This window comes from Acinonyx jubatus, chromosome E2 (genome assembly GCF_027475565.1).
Source record: "Acinonyx jubatus isolate Ajub_Pintada_27869175 chromosome E2, VMU_Ajub_asm_v1.0, whole genome shotgun sequence".
Classification (NCBI taxonomy): domain Eukaryota; kingdom Metazoa; phylum Chordata; class Mammalia; order Carnivora; family Felidae; genus Acinonyx; species Acinonyx jubatus.
This window is the reverse complement of record NC_069396.1, coordinates 59,035,520-59,051,757: the sequence shown is the minus strand read 5'-3', so window position 1 is coordinate 59,051,757 and position 16,238 is coordinate 59,035,520. Positions and strand designations below refer to the sequence as shown.

The following is a 16,238-nucleotide window of genomic DNA, read 5'->3' as shown; positions in this document are numbered from 1 at the left end:
CTGTTCTTGGCAGGCATTGGCCTCAGATGCCTTCTGGGTAATGTGGTTTCCCTCCTGTGAATCCGACCGGGCAGGATGAACTTAACCAGGCGTCTTCCTCCGAGGGGAAGGAGCACAAGCAAGCAAGCAACCGATCTGCCTTTTTAAGTGGCCACAACTCGGAGGACCAAGGGGCAGGGGTGAAGCCTCCATTCTGTGCCTGGGAAGTTGAGGCTCCGGAGACGGACATTTGTCAGGGTGGAGGCATATGAAAAGGCGAAGAACTGGCCTTCTGCCCCAGCTGGCCTGGTGACTTCCTTTTTTCGGTACCACCTTCCTCGATCCTCTTCTAGGGGAAAAGACCAAAAAGTAGCTTAAAAATCCTCCCAAGGAGGGGGCGCCTGATCAGCTCAGTTGGTTAACCATCTGACTCTTGATGTAGGCTCAGGTGATGATTTCACACTCTGCCGACAGTGTAGAGCCTGCTTAGGATTTTCCCTTGCTCTTTGCCCAGTCCCCACTCGTGCTGTCTCAAAAAAAGAAAAAACAACCACCACAAAACCTCCCAAGGAGGACACTGAAAGTCCCCTTTCACAAGTTGCACACTCTCCAGGGACTTATTTCGCCTAGGGCCTTTTTCATAAGATGAATGAACTTCTGAGTCGTGTAGTTGGCCCAGATTACGAAGAATGGATTTGGCATCCTGTGAGGTGGGGAGGAGCAGACACAGGAGGCTTAGAGGGAAACTTAGGACCCAGTTTCCAGCATGGTCAATTTGAAATGTCCATGAGACCACGAGGCATGTGTTACATAGGCAGTTCAATGACAACATTGGAAAAGAGTTCAGCTTTGATAAAGGAAATTTTCAGCTTTTCACGTTTGTGGGCTTTGCTCTTGGGCTCCTGGGGAAATTATACTTTAACATTTACCAAGGTCAAAATGGCTTGGCATGGGCTCTGTTTCTGCCCCAAGCACATGTTGTACATCTGCTTCACTGAAAATAAAAATAAAAATAACAGGGGCACCTGGGTGGCTCAATCGGTTAAGCATCTGACTCTTGATTTCAGCTCAGGTCAAGATCTCATGGTTCCTGGGTTTGAGTCCCACATCCAGCTCTGCACTAACAGTGCAGAGTCTGCTTGGGAATTCTCTCTCCCTCTCTCTCTCTCTCTCTGCCCCTTGCCCACTCGTGTTTCTCTCTCTCTCTCTCTCTCTCTCTCTCAAGATAAATAAATAAACTTGAAAAGAAAGAGAACCAGAATGTAGCATTCCAAACATAAGAAAAAGAAAAAAACCTCCCTGGTTCCCCTAAGATTAGTCATATGTATTTGCACATACTAAAAACATAAGACAAAGTCTGAATTTTTGGAATGTCCTGGGTCATAATGTTAATTAATAAAGAGTTACAATTCATCGTGTGTGTGTGTGTGTGTGTGTGTGTGTGTGTGTGTAGCAGTGTACCAACCGTTCCTTCCCCAGAGCACCCTCTTCTTTGCTTTGTGAAGACTGTGTATCCTAGGTAGCTGTCTTAACATGAGCTCAAATAAAACCCCCTTCCTTTCTCTTTAAAATTTTAAAAAAGGTTTTTTCATTTTTGTGGACACTCCCATGTATTTGAGAGTTGTTAGCTTACACTGCTATTCCAAGTCATGACACTAGGTAAGACCAACAGAGGAATGAGTGTAGATTGGAGAAGAGAATGGACACAGCATGAACCCTGGGCCAACCTGACTTTGTTAAGTTGTTGATGTCAAGAAACCAACAAACTCACATTAGGGGTTCTAATGTCCACCTAGAAGTACGTTAAGCAATCTAAGAAGTCACCATTGGTGACTTTTTTTTTCATAACTGTGGAGCTGAGAGAATCAAATGCATCTTTGATGATTTGAGGATGGGTACAGATTCAGAACTGGAATCAGAGAGTATAGAAATGCCCTTCAGATTTAATATTTCTAAGATGAGACAAAAGCATAGCAATAAGTTAATTAGGTCAAGGAATGAAGAACGTATGAAGAGTTCTATGGAGAACTAGTAAGATATGTTTTATAAATATTGACATGTATACATCTTTTATAACTATGTGTATGGTGTATATGTGTGTATTGCATATACATATGTAGTTGTAATATGTATATATGAGATTTGTTTCAAGAAATTTGCTTATGTGATTGTGGGGCATAGCAAGTTTCAAATCCAGAGGGCAGAGGGTAGGCTAGTAAGTGGCCTGGAAACTCTCCAGCCAGAGCTAATGCTGCAGTCTTGAGGCTAATTTCTTTCCTTTTAAAAATTTTTCAGGGGCGCCTGGGTGGCTCAGTCGGTTAAGCCTCCGACTTCAGCTCAGGTCACGGTCTCACGGTCCGTGAGTTCGAGCCCCGCATCGGGCTCTGGCCTGATGGCTCAGAGCCTGGAGCCTGCTTCCAGTTCTGTGTCTCCCTCTCTCTCTGCCCCTCCCCCGTTCATGCTCTGTCTCTGTCTCAAAAATAAAAAATAAATAAAATAAAAATTTTTCATATTTGTTTATTTATTTTGAGAGAGAACGAGAGAGCACTTATGCACACATGAGAGCAGGGCAGGAGCCCAGCGAGGGAGAGAGAGAATCTCAAGCAGGCTCCACACCCAGTGCAGAGCCAGCAGAAGGGCTCCATCCCATGACCCTCGGACCACGACCTGAGCTGAAATCAAGAGTTGGATGCTCAACCCACTGAGCCACCTAGGCTCCTGGAGGCTGAACTTCTTCCTCAGGGAACTCTTACTTAAATCCTTAAGGCCCTTTCACTGATTGGGTAAGACCCACCCACATTATGAAAATAAAATCCTTTGCTTAAATAAGCCAATTGGTTGTAGATGTTAAGCACATCTATAAAATACCTTTACAGCAACACCAAATTAGTGTTTGATCCAATAATGACTGGCTAGTATAGCCTAGCTGAGTTTACACATAAATCTAGCCATCACATTCTACTTCTTGTCAACTTGGCACTCAGATGCATCTCCTTAAACCATACATAATTTCCAAATAAAAATGGTGAAAAAAAAGACATACTTCTGTCTAACTAGATCAAATCTGGTATTGGTCCATTGGATTTTATATGATGAATGCAATATGATCTAAATTAATCTATTGATCTAATTTGTGTGTTTGTGTATATGAGACGTAGGGGGGAGAGAAAGCATGAGCAGGGGACAGAGGGAGAGAGGTGGTTGGGGGGGAGATAGGTAGAATCTTAAGCAGGCTCCACACTGAGTGTGAAGCCCAATATGGGGCTCGAACCCACAACCCTGGGACAATGACCTGAATCAAAATCAAAGAGTCAGATGCTCAACCAACTGAGCCACCCAGGTACCCCTGTATTGATCTAATGTTAACTTCTCTGACATTAGAAATTGTCTTCTGGTTGTGTAAGATAATATCTTTGTTCTCAGAAAATACAAATATGAGACATGAAGTTCTCAAATGGTTCAGAAAAGTATAAATTGATGGATAGCGGGCAGGGAAACGGATGAATGATAAACCAAATGTGACAAAAATGGGAATTGGTAATTTCTGTGTGAAGAGTATACAGAGTTTCTTCATGCTACTCTTGCAACTTTTCTGTAATTTTGAAATTATTTACAAATAAAAGTATGTATGTTTCTGTGTCACTGATTAACTTCTGATACTTTGTTTATTTTAACTATTGTTTATTTCCTATTTTTCCCTCTAGCTGTTGCTCCATGCGTGCAAAGGTCTTCGTTTTCTTCACTGCTCACTGCTGTATCCCCTCCCCCAACTTCTAAAAATGTCTAGCACAAAGCAGACACATCATAGACGTTTCGGTAAGATATAATGGAACATTGAATCATAATCTTGAAAAGTTATGTTTTTTAAAGCAATGCAGTTGATTTTTTAAACTACAATTTGTTTTTGAATAGGAAATGGATGCATATGGCACAAAACCAAAATGATAGGACAAGATTAGCAGTGAGAAGCTTTATTCCTACCTATTCCTTGATTCACAGGTAAGCAATTGAATGGCTTTGCTTTAAACAAAGACAAATGTACATCAGAGTTTTCCCCATTTATTAGCCAAAGGGTAGCATGACATATTCAGTCTTGGGCTTTATGTATTTTTGCCTAACACTATATCCCAGAGATAGTTCCATACCAGTATATGAAGGGTGTCTACATTGTTCTTAAAAGCTATAAGCCCTTTAAACTTCTGCAGAAGGAGTCTGCAAGATAAGAAGCAGACAATATTCTCTGGTTTCCCGCAGCTGCAAGGGAAGCAGATGTAGTCATAGCTAACTTTGTAGAAGCAAATGTTTAGAAAAGAGTTACATATGAACTGGAAAAATAATGCCTGACCTCTGAAAAGTCTGTTGTTCTGATTGATTTCTCTATTTAATATGCATGGCTATGGTAACAGTATTTAATTGTTTTTCTTTTCTCATAGGTATAAAGCCCTAATACATTGGAGTGCCTGGATGGCTCAGTCGGTTAAGAGACTGGCTTTGGCTCAGGTCACAATCTCACGCTTTGTGGGTTTGAGCCCCACATCAGGCTCTGAGCTGAACGCTTGCTCAGAGCCTGGGGCCTGCTTCAAATTCTGTGTCTCCTCTCTCTGCCCCTCCCCCACTGGTGCTCTGTGTCTCAAAAATAAATAAATGTAAAAAAAACTTATACAAAAAACCCAAAGCCTTAATAAATCTGTTAGCCAGAAGTGCATCCAGGGAGTTCTACCTGTACACAGCCACTATGAAAAAGGACTCTAAAGACTGCTCAGGTAAACAAAGACCATGACCATTATTGTTCATTTAAGTGAACAGCAAATATCTTTTGGGTTTTACAATTTGCCATGATCTTTCTTTTTGCTAGACCTTCAATTCCTTTTTTAAAAAAAATTAGCCAAATTGGTTTTTTTAGAGCAATGTTGGGTTCACAGCATGAATGGAAAGTAATATTCCCATGTATCCCATCCCCACACGTTCAAAACCCCTCCCACTAACATACCCACACCACGGTGGTACAGGTTATAACTGAAGACTATACATCATATCATTATCATCCAAAGTCCACGGCTTACAATAGGGTTTACTCTTGGTGTACATTCCATGGGTTTAATAAATGTTTAATAACATGTATCCACCATTATATCATACAGAATAGTTACATTGCCCTAAAAAAAAAAAAAAAACCCTCTGTGTTCTACCTATTATTCATGCCTCTCTCCCCTTAATGGCTGGTCTGACTTACTGCTGCCATAGCCAAGCCCACTTGAGCCTGGAGAGACTAACTCTGAATAATGAGCACCAAAATGATGACAGAAATGGATTATAACACATTAGATAAAACATGGATTCTTGAGTCCCTGTGTCATCCAAGTGAATTAACTAATTTCAAAAGGGTAGGGTGGGAGGGAAAAGTTCTTTACAAAAGAGTACCAACTCAGAAATGTGCAATGGAGTAGAATGACAGAAATAGAATGTTCACATCATACTAATTGTAGATTCAGGCAAGAATCTATAATTCAGTGGAGGCTGAAGCCAGTAGTTGAAGTGTGGTGGGGGAACTGGGTATTATTGAGCTATCTCAAAGAATGGCTCCACATTAATTGCCGAGAGGAAAAGGTGGAGAGATCCGGCAGGTACCACTTCAACCAAGCAAAGTTCAGAGTCTCCAAATGTGAAGAACTGATATTCAGGTGCCTCCTGATAGGAAGACACAACATCACTGCTATGGGGCTTCTGCCAAACTGTAACCAGAATCAAATGAGGAAACATCAGACAATCCAAAATTGAGAGACATACGAACACACACAGATAAGAGATTAAAAATTAAATGTGGCAAAATCTAAATAATAAATCTAAATAATAAGAATCCAAATAATAATGATTCTGGGGGAAAACTAATGTGTGTTCCCCGAGCTGTTGTTGGAACTCTGGAATAGGTATAAAGTTTGTTAAATTCAAAACATGGCCCCCCAAACTCCAATTTATTGACTGTCTGACCTTGTGCAAATTACCTATCTTTCTGGGTCTGTTTCCTAAAACGTTAAAAATCTGGGAATAATACTAGTACCTGCCCTACTCAGTTGTAACAAATACAAAATGAGAATATACAGTTAATAACTTAGTTCAGTTCCGAAGGTATAATCAGGGCTCAATAAATGTTAGCTATTACAAACCCACGACAATTTACCTGCAATTCCAAAGGAAGAATGGTGCGAGAGCTGAAAGTTTCCTCATAAATTTGGAATAAAAGGTTTTGGTAGAATGAACTAACCAGAAGCTACATAAGGTCTCTCTTCACCTGGCTAGCATGAAGCTACAAAGGCCTGAGGAAAACACTAACATGTTTGATCACAGGATATTTTTCATGCCACGGTTTTGGATAAGAGTCTGGATGTGTATTTCATTATTATCCTGGCCACATTGACAGAGGGAGGGGGACAAGGAGGAATTAGACATGGGAGGGTGAATGTGTAAAGGGGAAAGCTGGCCCAGTGATGGAGGGGGTTCAGATAATTTTCTTAGCTGTGGCTGTTGCCTCTTCTTTTTCCTGAAAGGACCAGTGCTCATTACCTTCTCCAGTCCTGCGTTATCCTTACTCAGCCCAACCAACATTTGGGTCAAATCCCCCCATCCTTACACAGTCGCTCATGCTCTCAGGAGATGGAGACATCACTGAAGTCTTCCTGTGTTTGGGCACCAGGGTCATGGACAGATTCTGGCCCAGAGAATTACCCTGCGATCCTTCCTGGGGCACCAGGCTCCACCCAGATGACCCACTGAGGGGCCTAAGATTGGAGCTCTGTGATTCATTGGGAAGAGACGCGGAGAAAAAGTGAAGGCGTGAGAAAGGCACAGAACCAGACCCTGGAGGCCGGCGCCCTCCTCCGCATCAACATCGGGAGACCACCAGGAGACGACCACGCGGCCCGGGGCCACCTGGGACCCGGCTATTCCCGCCCTGCCGGCCAGTTTCAGGCCATGCCACACAAACGGGTCACAGCCACGGGAGGAGGTCCCCGACGTCCGTGGCCCCCCAACCCGAGCACCAGCTTGCCCCTTAAGCATCTCGGACGCGTTCCCTCCCGCCCAGGACGCCCACGGGGAACGCGGGCCTTCGGAAAGGCCCTGCCCAGACGTCTGCCTCGTACACCCTACTGTGCACGCGCCGCCGCGCCCGCTCCAAGGCCGGATCCGCCCCGGCGAGCGCTGAAGTTTGCAAAACGGGGGCTACGGCGGCGGCGCAGAACGCGTGCGCAGAGGAGGCTGCGCTCTGAGTGTCTGGAGACTGCCGCGCGGGGGCCCCCGAGGGGCCTGGAGAAGACGCGGGAAAGAGGGCAAAACCGCGGGAAACCGTCTGTGTTGAAAAGTTGAAAGCGAGAAAACGGAATCCCGCTCTTCATTAAGAGGAAGCATAAATAAATAAATAAAAAATAATCCCAGGGCGGGGGACACCGGCAGAGTTTGTTTGTATCCTTGACTTGTCCAACACAGGTATATTCATGAATTGTACAAATGTCAGAAAATGGATAGCAGGAATTTAAAAATGTATTACTTCTGATTGCTGCCTCTGGAGGTGACCACTTTTCACGTGCTACGTAGCACGTAGTCCTCACGGCTTAATCCACATTTTTTTTAATGCTTATTTTTTTTATTTTTGAGAAAGAGAGAGACAGAGCACGAGGGGAGAGAAGGGCAGAGAGAGAGAGAGGGAGACACAGAATCCAAACAGGATCCAGGCTCTGAGCTGTCAGCACAGTGCCCGACATGGGGCCTGAATCCATGAAACATGAGATCAAGACCTGAGCAGAAGTCGGACGCTCAACTGACTGCGCCACCCAGGCGCCCCACGACTGAATCCACATTTTTAGGTATAAGTATTAAGAATTCCCAATATATAGTGGAAAATGGGATCATAACGGTGTTTCTTGATTAAAACTCATTGCATCTTATAAATAAATAAAACAAAACTCATTGCATCTTCTTCTCCATTTTCAAAAATTATACTTCTTCCTTGTCATTAACCAGCATCAATACCTTGACCATGACCAGTACCTTGACCAGTTAGAAAATTAAATTGGAAAAAGAACCAATTGAGAACAGTATATAGATATAAAACAAAAGGATTAGTTTAAAGTAATGAATTCAGAAAATGTACTTGCAAGACATAGGACAAATGTAGCTTAATGTACAAGTTATTAAGAAAAAATGTTGTACCTAAGACGCAAAGGAGCTCAGAACAGCCCTCTCCCCGCCCCCCCTCCCACCATATGCCACTTTGGCATAAGGATTGTTTTGAGATAAAGGGACAAGAAAGGCCCACTGACGTCCCCTTTTACTCCCGGAAAATAGAAGGTAAAACTCCCATATGAAAAGGGCACCTGGGGGGCTCAGCCAGTTAACCAACCAACTTCAGCTCAGGTCATGATCTCACAGTTCGTGGGTTCGAGCCCCATGTGGGGCTCTGCTGACAGCTCAGAGCCTGGAGCCTGCTTTGGATTCTGTGTCTCCCTCTCTCTCTCTCTCTCTCTCTCTGCCCCTCCCCCACTCACACTCTGTCTCTCTCTGAAAATAATAAACTTAAAAAAAAAAAAAAAACCTCCCATATCAAAGATGCCCTTTCTACACTAGGAGGAAAGAAACATTCTTATCACCGGAGATGAGGAGCCAAAACTAAGAAAAAATTCTGTGCAAGCAAACCTTGTTAAGATAACTTTTATCTTCCTTTAGTTTCCACATGTATTTTAGTTACTTTTCTAAAATCGCCTCTCTTCGTTCAATCTAACATGTAAGCACTTAGGTTTTGCTACTTTTTTGGGTCTTCATTTCCTTATGAAGCTTCGTGTATCACGTAAAACTTACATTAAATAAATTTATAAACTTCTATCCTGGTAATCTGTTTTATATCAATTTAATTCTCAAGCCCAGCCAGAGCTCCTAAGAGGGTAAAGGTAAAATTTTGCCTCTTCTGCATAAACCAAGAATCTGAAAATATCATCAAGGAAAAAAAAAGAAAAATATGGACAATTTATAAAAATTTATTAAAAATAGAGCCAAAACATTTAGTTAAAAGTGTTCAAACACACTAGTTCTCAAACAAGTTACAAATAAAGCAACGAGATACTATTATTTCCAACTCTAAGATTTACAGTGATTGAAAGACTGATAACGTAGTGTGTGAGCAGGTATGAGAAAAAGAGAGAAAATATGAACAAAATGGAAGTTGCATATTACATTTTTCCTGAAATTAAATGGGAAAATTTTAAATTAAAATCTAAAAACAATGAATATGACAATTTGTTGAAAGAAAAATATACTGATCTGGGGCCAGGTGATAGGGTGGTTCAGTCTGTAAAAATTTATCAAGCTTTATACTCACACTATGTGTACTTTTCAACATTTACATTATACTTCAATAAAAAGTTAAAATACTGGCAAAGAGGCATTCTATGAGAATGCAAGAAAGAAATCCTTCTTATAAGCAGTAATAATATGCTTTTAATATAGCCACAGGGACATAGAATTTGATTAATCATAATCATTGATTATGTATCTGATTGATACATAATACACTGAGTACAGAGCCTGCCTGGGATTCTCTCTCTCTGACCCTTGCCTGCTCTTTCTCTCTCTCTCAAAATAAATAAACATGTTTTTAAAATAAAAAAAAATAAAATATGTGTTTTTTAAAAATATACTGAGCACCTGGGTGGCTCAATGCATTAAGCATCCGACTTCGGCTCAGTCATGATCTCGAGGTTTGTGAGTTCGAGCCCCGCTTCGGGCTCTGTGCCGACGGCTCAGGGCCTGGAGCCTGTTTCGGATTCTGTGTCTCCCTCTCTCTGCCTCTCTCTCTCCCTCTCAAAATAATAAATAAACATTAAAAAAATTTTTAAATGCATTCAAATTGACCATTTAATCAGTGATGCTTTTCAGAAGGCTATCAAAAGTTCAGTAATTTTTCCAAAGTCATACAGAACTTAAGTAGTAAAGCTAATATTCAGAACCATGTGTCTGGCTCCAGGATCTATATTCATAACCACTTTACTATATTGTCTCCCTAGCGTTACAAATATTTTCCCATAATTATAAAATATTTTATTTTTATCTTTAAATTCCAAGGATTTAAAAAACTTTATTACTGATATGGATGGGATCTGTTTTTATGTGATATATTGTGAGCTAGTTTTATGAGAAAGCTATTAATATTGTAGAAATACATATATATTATTGTAAGAAAGCTATTAATATTGTACATATATTTATTGATAATAAGAGTGTTCAATATATTGATATATGAAAAATAGCTTAGCAAACTATATACCTATCTAGTGAGAACTACAGAACTCCCAGCAAACAAACCCCTGCACCAAGAGACTTGACCAAACTCTTAGCACAGCTTCTGGTAGATAAGACCTGTGTCCTCAGCATGATCCCAGTTCCCCCCTTAAAATGCCTGCCTGGCAAAGGTCAACACTCCTAGGAGAACTTACTAGCCAATACCTGAGACAGGCCCCTAACCTCCCTTTCTTTGAGTATTTACTAAAAAGGGCTTATAATTTTGAATTCTTCCTCTGTCCCTTTGAGATGTGTATGTATTTCCTACAATTCTGGGTGTCTTTCTTTTTTTTTTTATTTTTTTTTAACATTTATTTATTTTTTGAGAGACAGAGAGAGACAGAGCACAAGTGGGGGAGGGGCAGAGAGAGAAGGAGACACAGAATCGGAAGCAGCTCCAGGCTCCAAGCTGGTCAGCACAGAGCCTGATGTGGGGCTCGAACCCACGAACCGTGAGATTATGACCTGAACTGAGGTCGGCTGCTTAACCGACTGAGCCACCCAGGAGCCCCTGGGGTGTCTTTCTTAAGGATCTAAAAGCCATTTCTTGGGGCACCTGGGTGGCTCAGTTGGTTAATTGTCTGACTTCAGCTCAGGTCATGATCTCAGTTTGTGGGTTCGAGCCCCTCTTTGGACCCTGTGCTGACAGCTCAGAGCCTGGAGTCTGCTTTGGATTCTGTGTCTCCCTCTTTCTCTGCCCCTCCCTTGCTTGTGCTCGCGCTCTCTCTCTCTATCAAAAATAAATTACTAAACATTAAAAAAAAAAGAAAAAAGTAATGATATTGACATATTAAAACAAATAAAATAAAAACCATTTCTTTGAAATGTCATCTTCAGGAAGCTTAGGGCCTCTGTCTTCCAGTCTCTGTGGAAGGACAGAATTCTAACTTTGATAACTGCCAGCTATCAGACACAGCTGGCCTGACAAATTGTTGTAATTTTTCACTTCCCTGCTCTACTTGAGCCCTTCCCGCTCCTCCCGGCTCGGCTTGGCCCCTGCCACCCCAAGATCCAATTACTCTCCTTGCATTTAAGTTTTCCAATTGAGTGGCTACAGTTCCGCCTGTAAGGTGTGGCCGACAGAGAAGAACGATCATGGAGCCCTTCAAGGATACTGGGGCCTCTCTTACAACTGTATTTCCCAAAGTATTGGTGAAAGGTTATCTTACGGCCCCTCTGCCTAGTGTGGGTAAATAGATCTTAAATGACAAACACTCTCTAACATCCAAATCTCCCTAAGCTTTTGAATCCCTTGCTCTATAGTAAACCATGGGAAGTTGGGCTTTCCCAGTTCTTTCCCGGTAGGCCACCTTTTGGTCCATGGTTCAGCCACCAACCAAGCAACCAACCAACCAACCAAATTGTTAGAGGGCTAACTCCTTGAGTTACAGATGCAACTCAGAAGCAATTAGATGTAGAATCTCTGTTTTATGGGCCCATATCTAAAAATTCTACCTGACACAAATTTATGATCCCTCCACCGTTATTCCACACCCTTAGTTTTCATTCCCACACATGTTCCCTTGATTTCCGCTTGTGTAATTTAGAAAACTTAAGCAGTTCTCTTGGAATGTAATACACCGCCTCTTGGGTGACATTTTGTCATCTTACCTTTAGGAGCCTGCTGACATTTGAGTCTAATTATGAGTCTAAAAGCAGAGAGGTGGGTCCTGAGGAGAGTCAGCGTTGTCTCGCATGGCAACGGCCTCAGGGAAGGCCATCACCATTTCCTTAGGCAATGCTGTTAATTCCCTCAGAGGTGGATACCACTGGGGGTGGGGATGCCACTGCCCCTGCCACTTCCTCTAGAGGAGAAAAGACCTCTACAACTGGCAAAGAAGACTCATCCGAATTTAGGATCTCAGTGATAGCATTTTCATCAAGGTCTTCCCACACATCCCATCCCAACTTACAGGACCCCATTCTTACCCTCTCAGTGCCCTCAGTTTGACAGAAGACGCCCTGTGAGGCTGGGAGTTCAATTTGTGTTGTAACTCAGCCAATTACAGGATGAGGTTTTGTATTTGATTTTTTGGCAATTTTAGCCCTGTACCTACAGGAGATAAGGGTCTCCCACAGGGCACACATGGAAGGTCTTGGGTCATTTATGTGATGTGTGAGCTGGGAAATCAAATTCCTGAGCTCCCCCTTTTCTCTCACCACTTTGTCAAGCAACATTAGGAACAACCAACCAACATCACCATGGTCCTTAATTTTCCAAAAATGTTTGGAAGTATCATATGCAGGATCACTTAGCTCCTTGCTTCCTCTAGGTGATTGAGTACCAAAAACCAATGTTTTGCATATCTACTAAACAGTTCACCCCATAGGCTATCTGCTCCCTTTACTACTGGAAATATAGTCCTTAGTGAATTTAAATCTAATCATACCCAGGTACCCCCCCCCTCCTTAAAAATCTTTTAAGATCACACAAACATATATGGGTAACAAAACAAAACTTTCCTAGGGGCGCCTGAATGGCTCAGTTGGTTAAGCCTGCCACTTAGGTTCAGGTCATGATCTCACAGTTCGTAGGTTTGAGCCCCACATAGGCCTCTGTGCTGATAGCTCAGAGTGTGGAGCCTGCTTCGGATTCTGTGTCTCCCTCTCTCTCTGTTCCTCCTCCGCTTCCTCTCTCTCTCTTTCTCTCTCTGTCAGAAATAAAGATTAAAAAAAAACTTTAAAAAAGCAGCAAAACTTTCATTTTTATCCTGTAGTACTGTGGATTACAGCTGTGAACAATTAAAAGAATCTGTCGACTTCCATCAAGGCTGATTAATGACCCGGAGAGGAAATTGCCAGGGAGAGACCCCGAGAGTCACTGCACGTGAAACGTCACCTGAAACTGCTCCTGCCAGTGTGGGGGCAGGATCTTGTTTTTAGCTACATTTTTGTATCTTATAAATGTGGACTTTTTGCAGTTAATTTTTATTTGTTTAAACATTGCATTCAAATATTATTTATTTTGATCACAGCAGTTTTTGCACCCCCTTAAATAGCTCCCGTGGTGAGAGCTTCATCTTCCTCACCCTAATCCTGGAACTAATTAAAAAGAACTCTTTTGGGGGCTCCTGGGTGGCGCAGTCGGTTAAGCGTCCGACTTCAGCCAGGTCACGATCCCGCGGTCCGTGAGTTCGAGCCCCGCGTCAGGCTCTGGGCTGATGGCTCGGAGCCTGGAGCCTGTTTCCGATTCCGTGTCTCCCTCTCTCTCTGCCCCTCCCCCGTTCATTCTCTGTCTCTCTCTGTCCCAAAAATAAATAAAAAACGTTGAAAAAAATTAAAAAAAAAGAACTCTTTTGATTTTTGTTTGTTTTTGTTTGTTTGTTGTTTAAAGTAAGCTCTACGCCCAACATGGGGCTTGAACTCACAACACCGAAGAGTCGCACGCTCTACCGACTGAGCCAGCCAGGTGCTTCCCAAGAACCCTTCTAGTATAAGTAAAGGCCACCACTTCCAAAGATAAGTGTAGAGCATTAAAAAAAAAAGCAGTTAAAAAAATACATAGGTATAGAAAAAACACTGAAAACAAGAAGATGTGTGAATACAGTAGCACTCAGAAGTGCTCTTGTGATGTTTTTGCGGTAGAGATTAGTAGAAATTATTAAATCTATCAATGGAAGAACGGGCGGTTTATCTAGCCCTTCCTATATTAGGAGGGTCTGTTTGTAAGAAGTGATGCAATTGGTAAAGATAAAACTTCAGAAGCACGCAAGATTGAACAAACAGGTGGGGCCATCCAGGCTGATGATATAAAACCGTCCTTGAGGCAGACTGTTTCCCGAATTAACCCTAAGACCTCGGGACTCCACCAACATGGCTCAAGATAATTCTCCAAACAGTAAGTTCCCCGCACACCTGACTGAGGTTTCTGTTTCGTTGGTTTGGGAGGAAATTGACTACAAACTTACGGGCTTGCCACAACTTGTAGGAGTTCCATCTTAAACCTTTTTTTTTTTTTTTTTTTTAACGTTTATTTATTTTTAAGAGGGGGGTGGAGGAGAGAGAATCGCAAGCAGGCTTCAGGCTGCCAGCACAGAGCCCAACTTGGGGTTCAATCTTACTAATTGTGAGATCATGACCTGGGCCGAAATCAGGAGTCAGATGCTTAACTGACTGAGCCCCATTTTTAAATTTTAAAATAACTGTATTAGGATTGGGAAAAATTTTCTCTCATATGATATGAAAATATGCTGTTTTCTGTGTATTGTGCATTGGGAATTTCAGAAAGATACAGGCAATCATGAATTAAACAAAATAGAAGATTTTTGCTTCAGGAAGGAGAGGGAGAGAGATACATTTAAAGAAACTGTTGTAAAAAAAAAAAAAAACAAAAGAGGGGGGCACCTGAGTGGTTCAGTTGGTTAAGCATCTGATTCTTGATTTCAGCTCAGGTCATGATCTCACAGTAAGTGAGTTTGAGCCCCACATCGAGCTCCAAGCTGCTGGTACAGAGCCTGCTTGGGATTCACTCTCCTTCTCTGCCCCTCCTCCGCGTGCTTTCTCTCTCTTGTTTTATTTTTTATTTTTATTTTTTTAACGTTTATTTATTTTTGAGACAGAGAGAGACAGAGCATGAACGGGGGAGGGTCAGAGAGAGGGAGACACAGAATCTGAAACAGGCTCCAGGCTCTGAGCTGTCAGCACAGAGCCCAACGCGGGGCTCGAACTCACGGACCGCGAGATCATGACCTGAGCTGAAGTCGGCCGCTTAACCGACTGAGCCACCCAGGCGCCCCGCTTTCTCTCTCAAAATAAATAAATAAACTTAAAAAACAACAACAACAACAAATTGGGGCACCTGGGTGGTTTAGTCGGTTAAGTGTCTGACTTCGGCTCAGGTCATGATCTCACGGTTCGTGGGTTCAAGCTCTGTGTCGGGCTCTGTGCTGACGGCTCAGAGCCTGGAGCCTGCTTCTGATTCTGTGTCTGCCTCTCTCTCTGCCTTTCCCTCCCTCACACTCTGTCTCTCTCTGTCTCAAATATAAATAAAAAACATTAATTAAAAAAACTAAAAAGAAATTTTTATGTTTATGTATTTTTGAGAGAGAGAGCCCACGCGCACGTAAGTGGGGGAGGGGCAGAGAGGGAGGCAGACACAGAATCCGAAGCAGGCTCCAGGCTCTGAGCTGAGCTGTTAGCACAGAGCCCCTTCGGATTCTCTGTCTCCCTCTCTTCTCTGCCTCTCCCCCACTGCTGCCCTCTCTCTCAAAAAGAAATGAACATTTTTTAAAAAGTTTAAAAAATCCAGTTGACATATGTATCTTAGTATAATACAGCATACAACACAGTTCACTGAAATGGTTTCAGACTCCTCGTGGCAGCTAATATCTAAGAAAGTTTATGCCACTTGTTATAGTGGGTTTTTAATTTGGTGGAGTTTTAATTATCTGAAAGGCTATTAAAGTACAACTCTGTGCCCAACTATATACACCTGTCTGAGGCTGTATATGTCATGATTGAGCTAAAAAGAACATATCACAAGAGATCAGATGCAGCTATAAGAATCCAGCTCTCTTCTATGTGGCTAAGTATAGACATCAAAGTAATTTCCATAAATGTAAAGCAATGCCACTTACCTCAGTGATCATTTTTATTCCAAGGTGATAATTTTTTAATAAAAATGTTATTTTTGTTAAAATGTAATGGGTTTGTTGACATTTGAAAATGGATTAATCAAGGGGTGCCTGGGTGGCTCAGTCGGTTAAGCATCTGACTTCAGCTCAGGTCATGATCTTGGGGTTTGTGGGTTTGAGCCCCATGTCAGGCTCTGTGCTGACAGCTCAGCTCAGAGCCTGGAGCCTGCTTCAGAATCTGTGTCTCCCTCTCTCTCTGCCCCTCCCCTGCTCACACTCTATCTCTCTCTCTCAAAAATAAATAAACAAAAAAAATTTAAATAAAATGGATTAACCAATGTTCTCACTTTTAATTTTTAA

At 42.2% G+C, this 16,238-nt stretch overlaps 1 long non-coding RNA gene across 1 annotated transcript; it reads left to right on the top strand.

The window, feature by feature from the left end:
• Nucleotides 1-71: 71 nt before the first annotated feature.
• On the top strand, nt 72-3,979 carry LOC128313258 (uncharacterized). Its single transcript, XR_008293702.1, has 3 exons — nt 72-305; nt 3,684-3,795; nt 3,892-3,979. It is a non-coding gene; the product is annotated as an uncharacterized LOC128313258 (long non-coding RNA).
• The last annotated feature ends 12,259 nt before the right edge of the window (nt 3,980-16,238 follow it).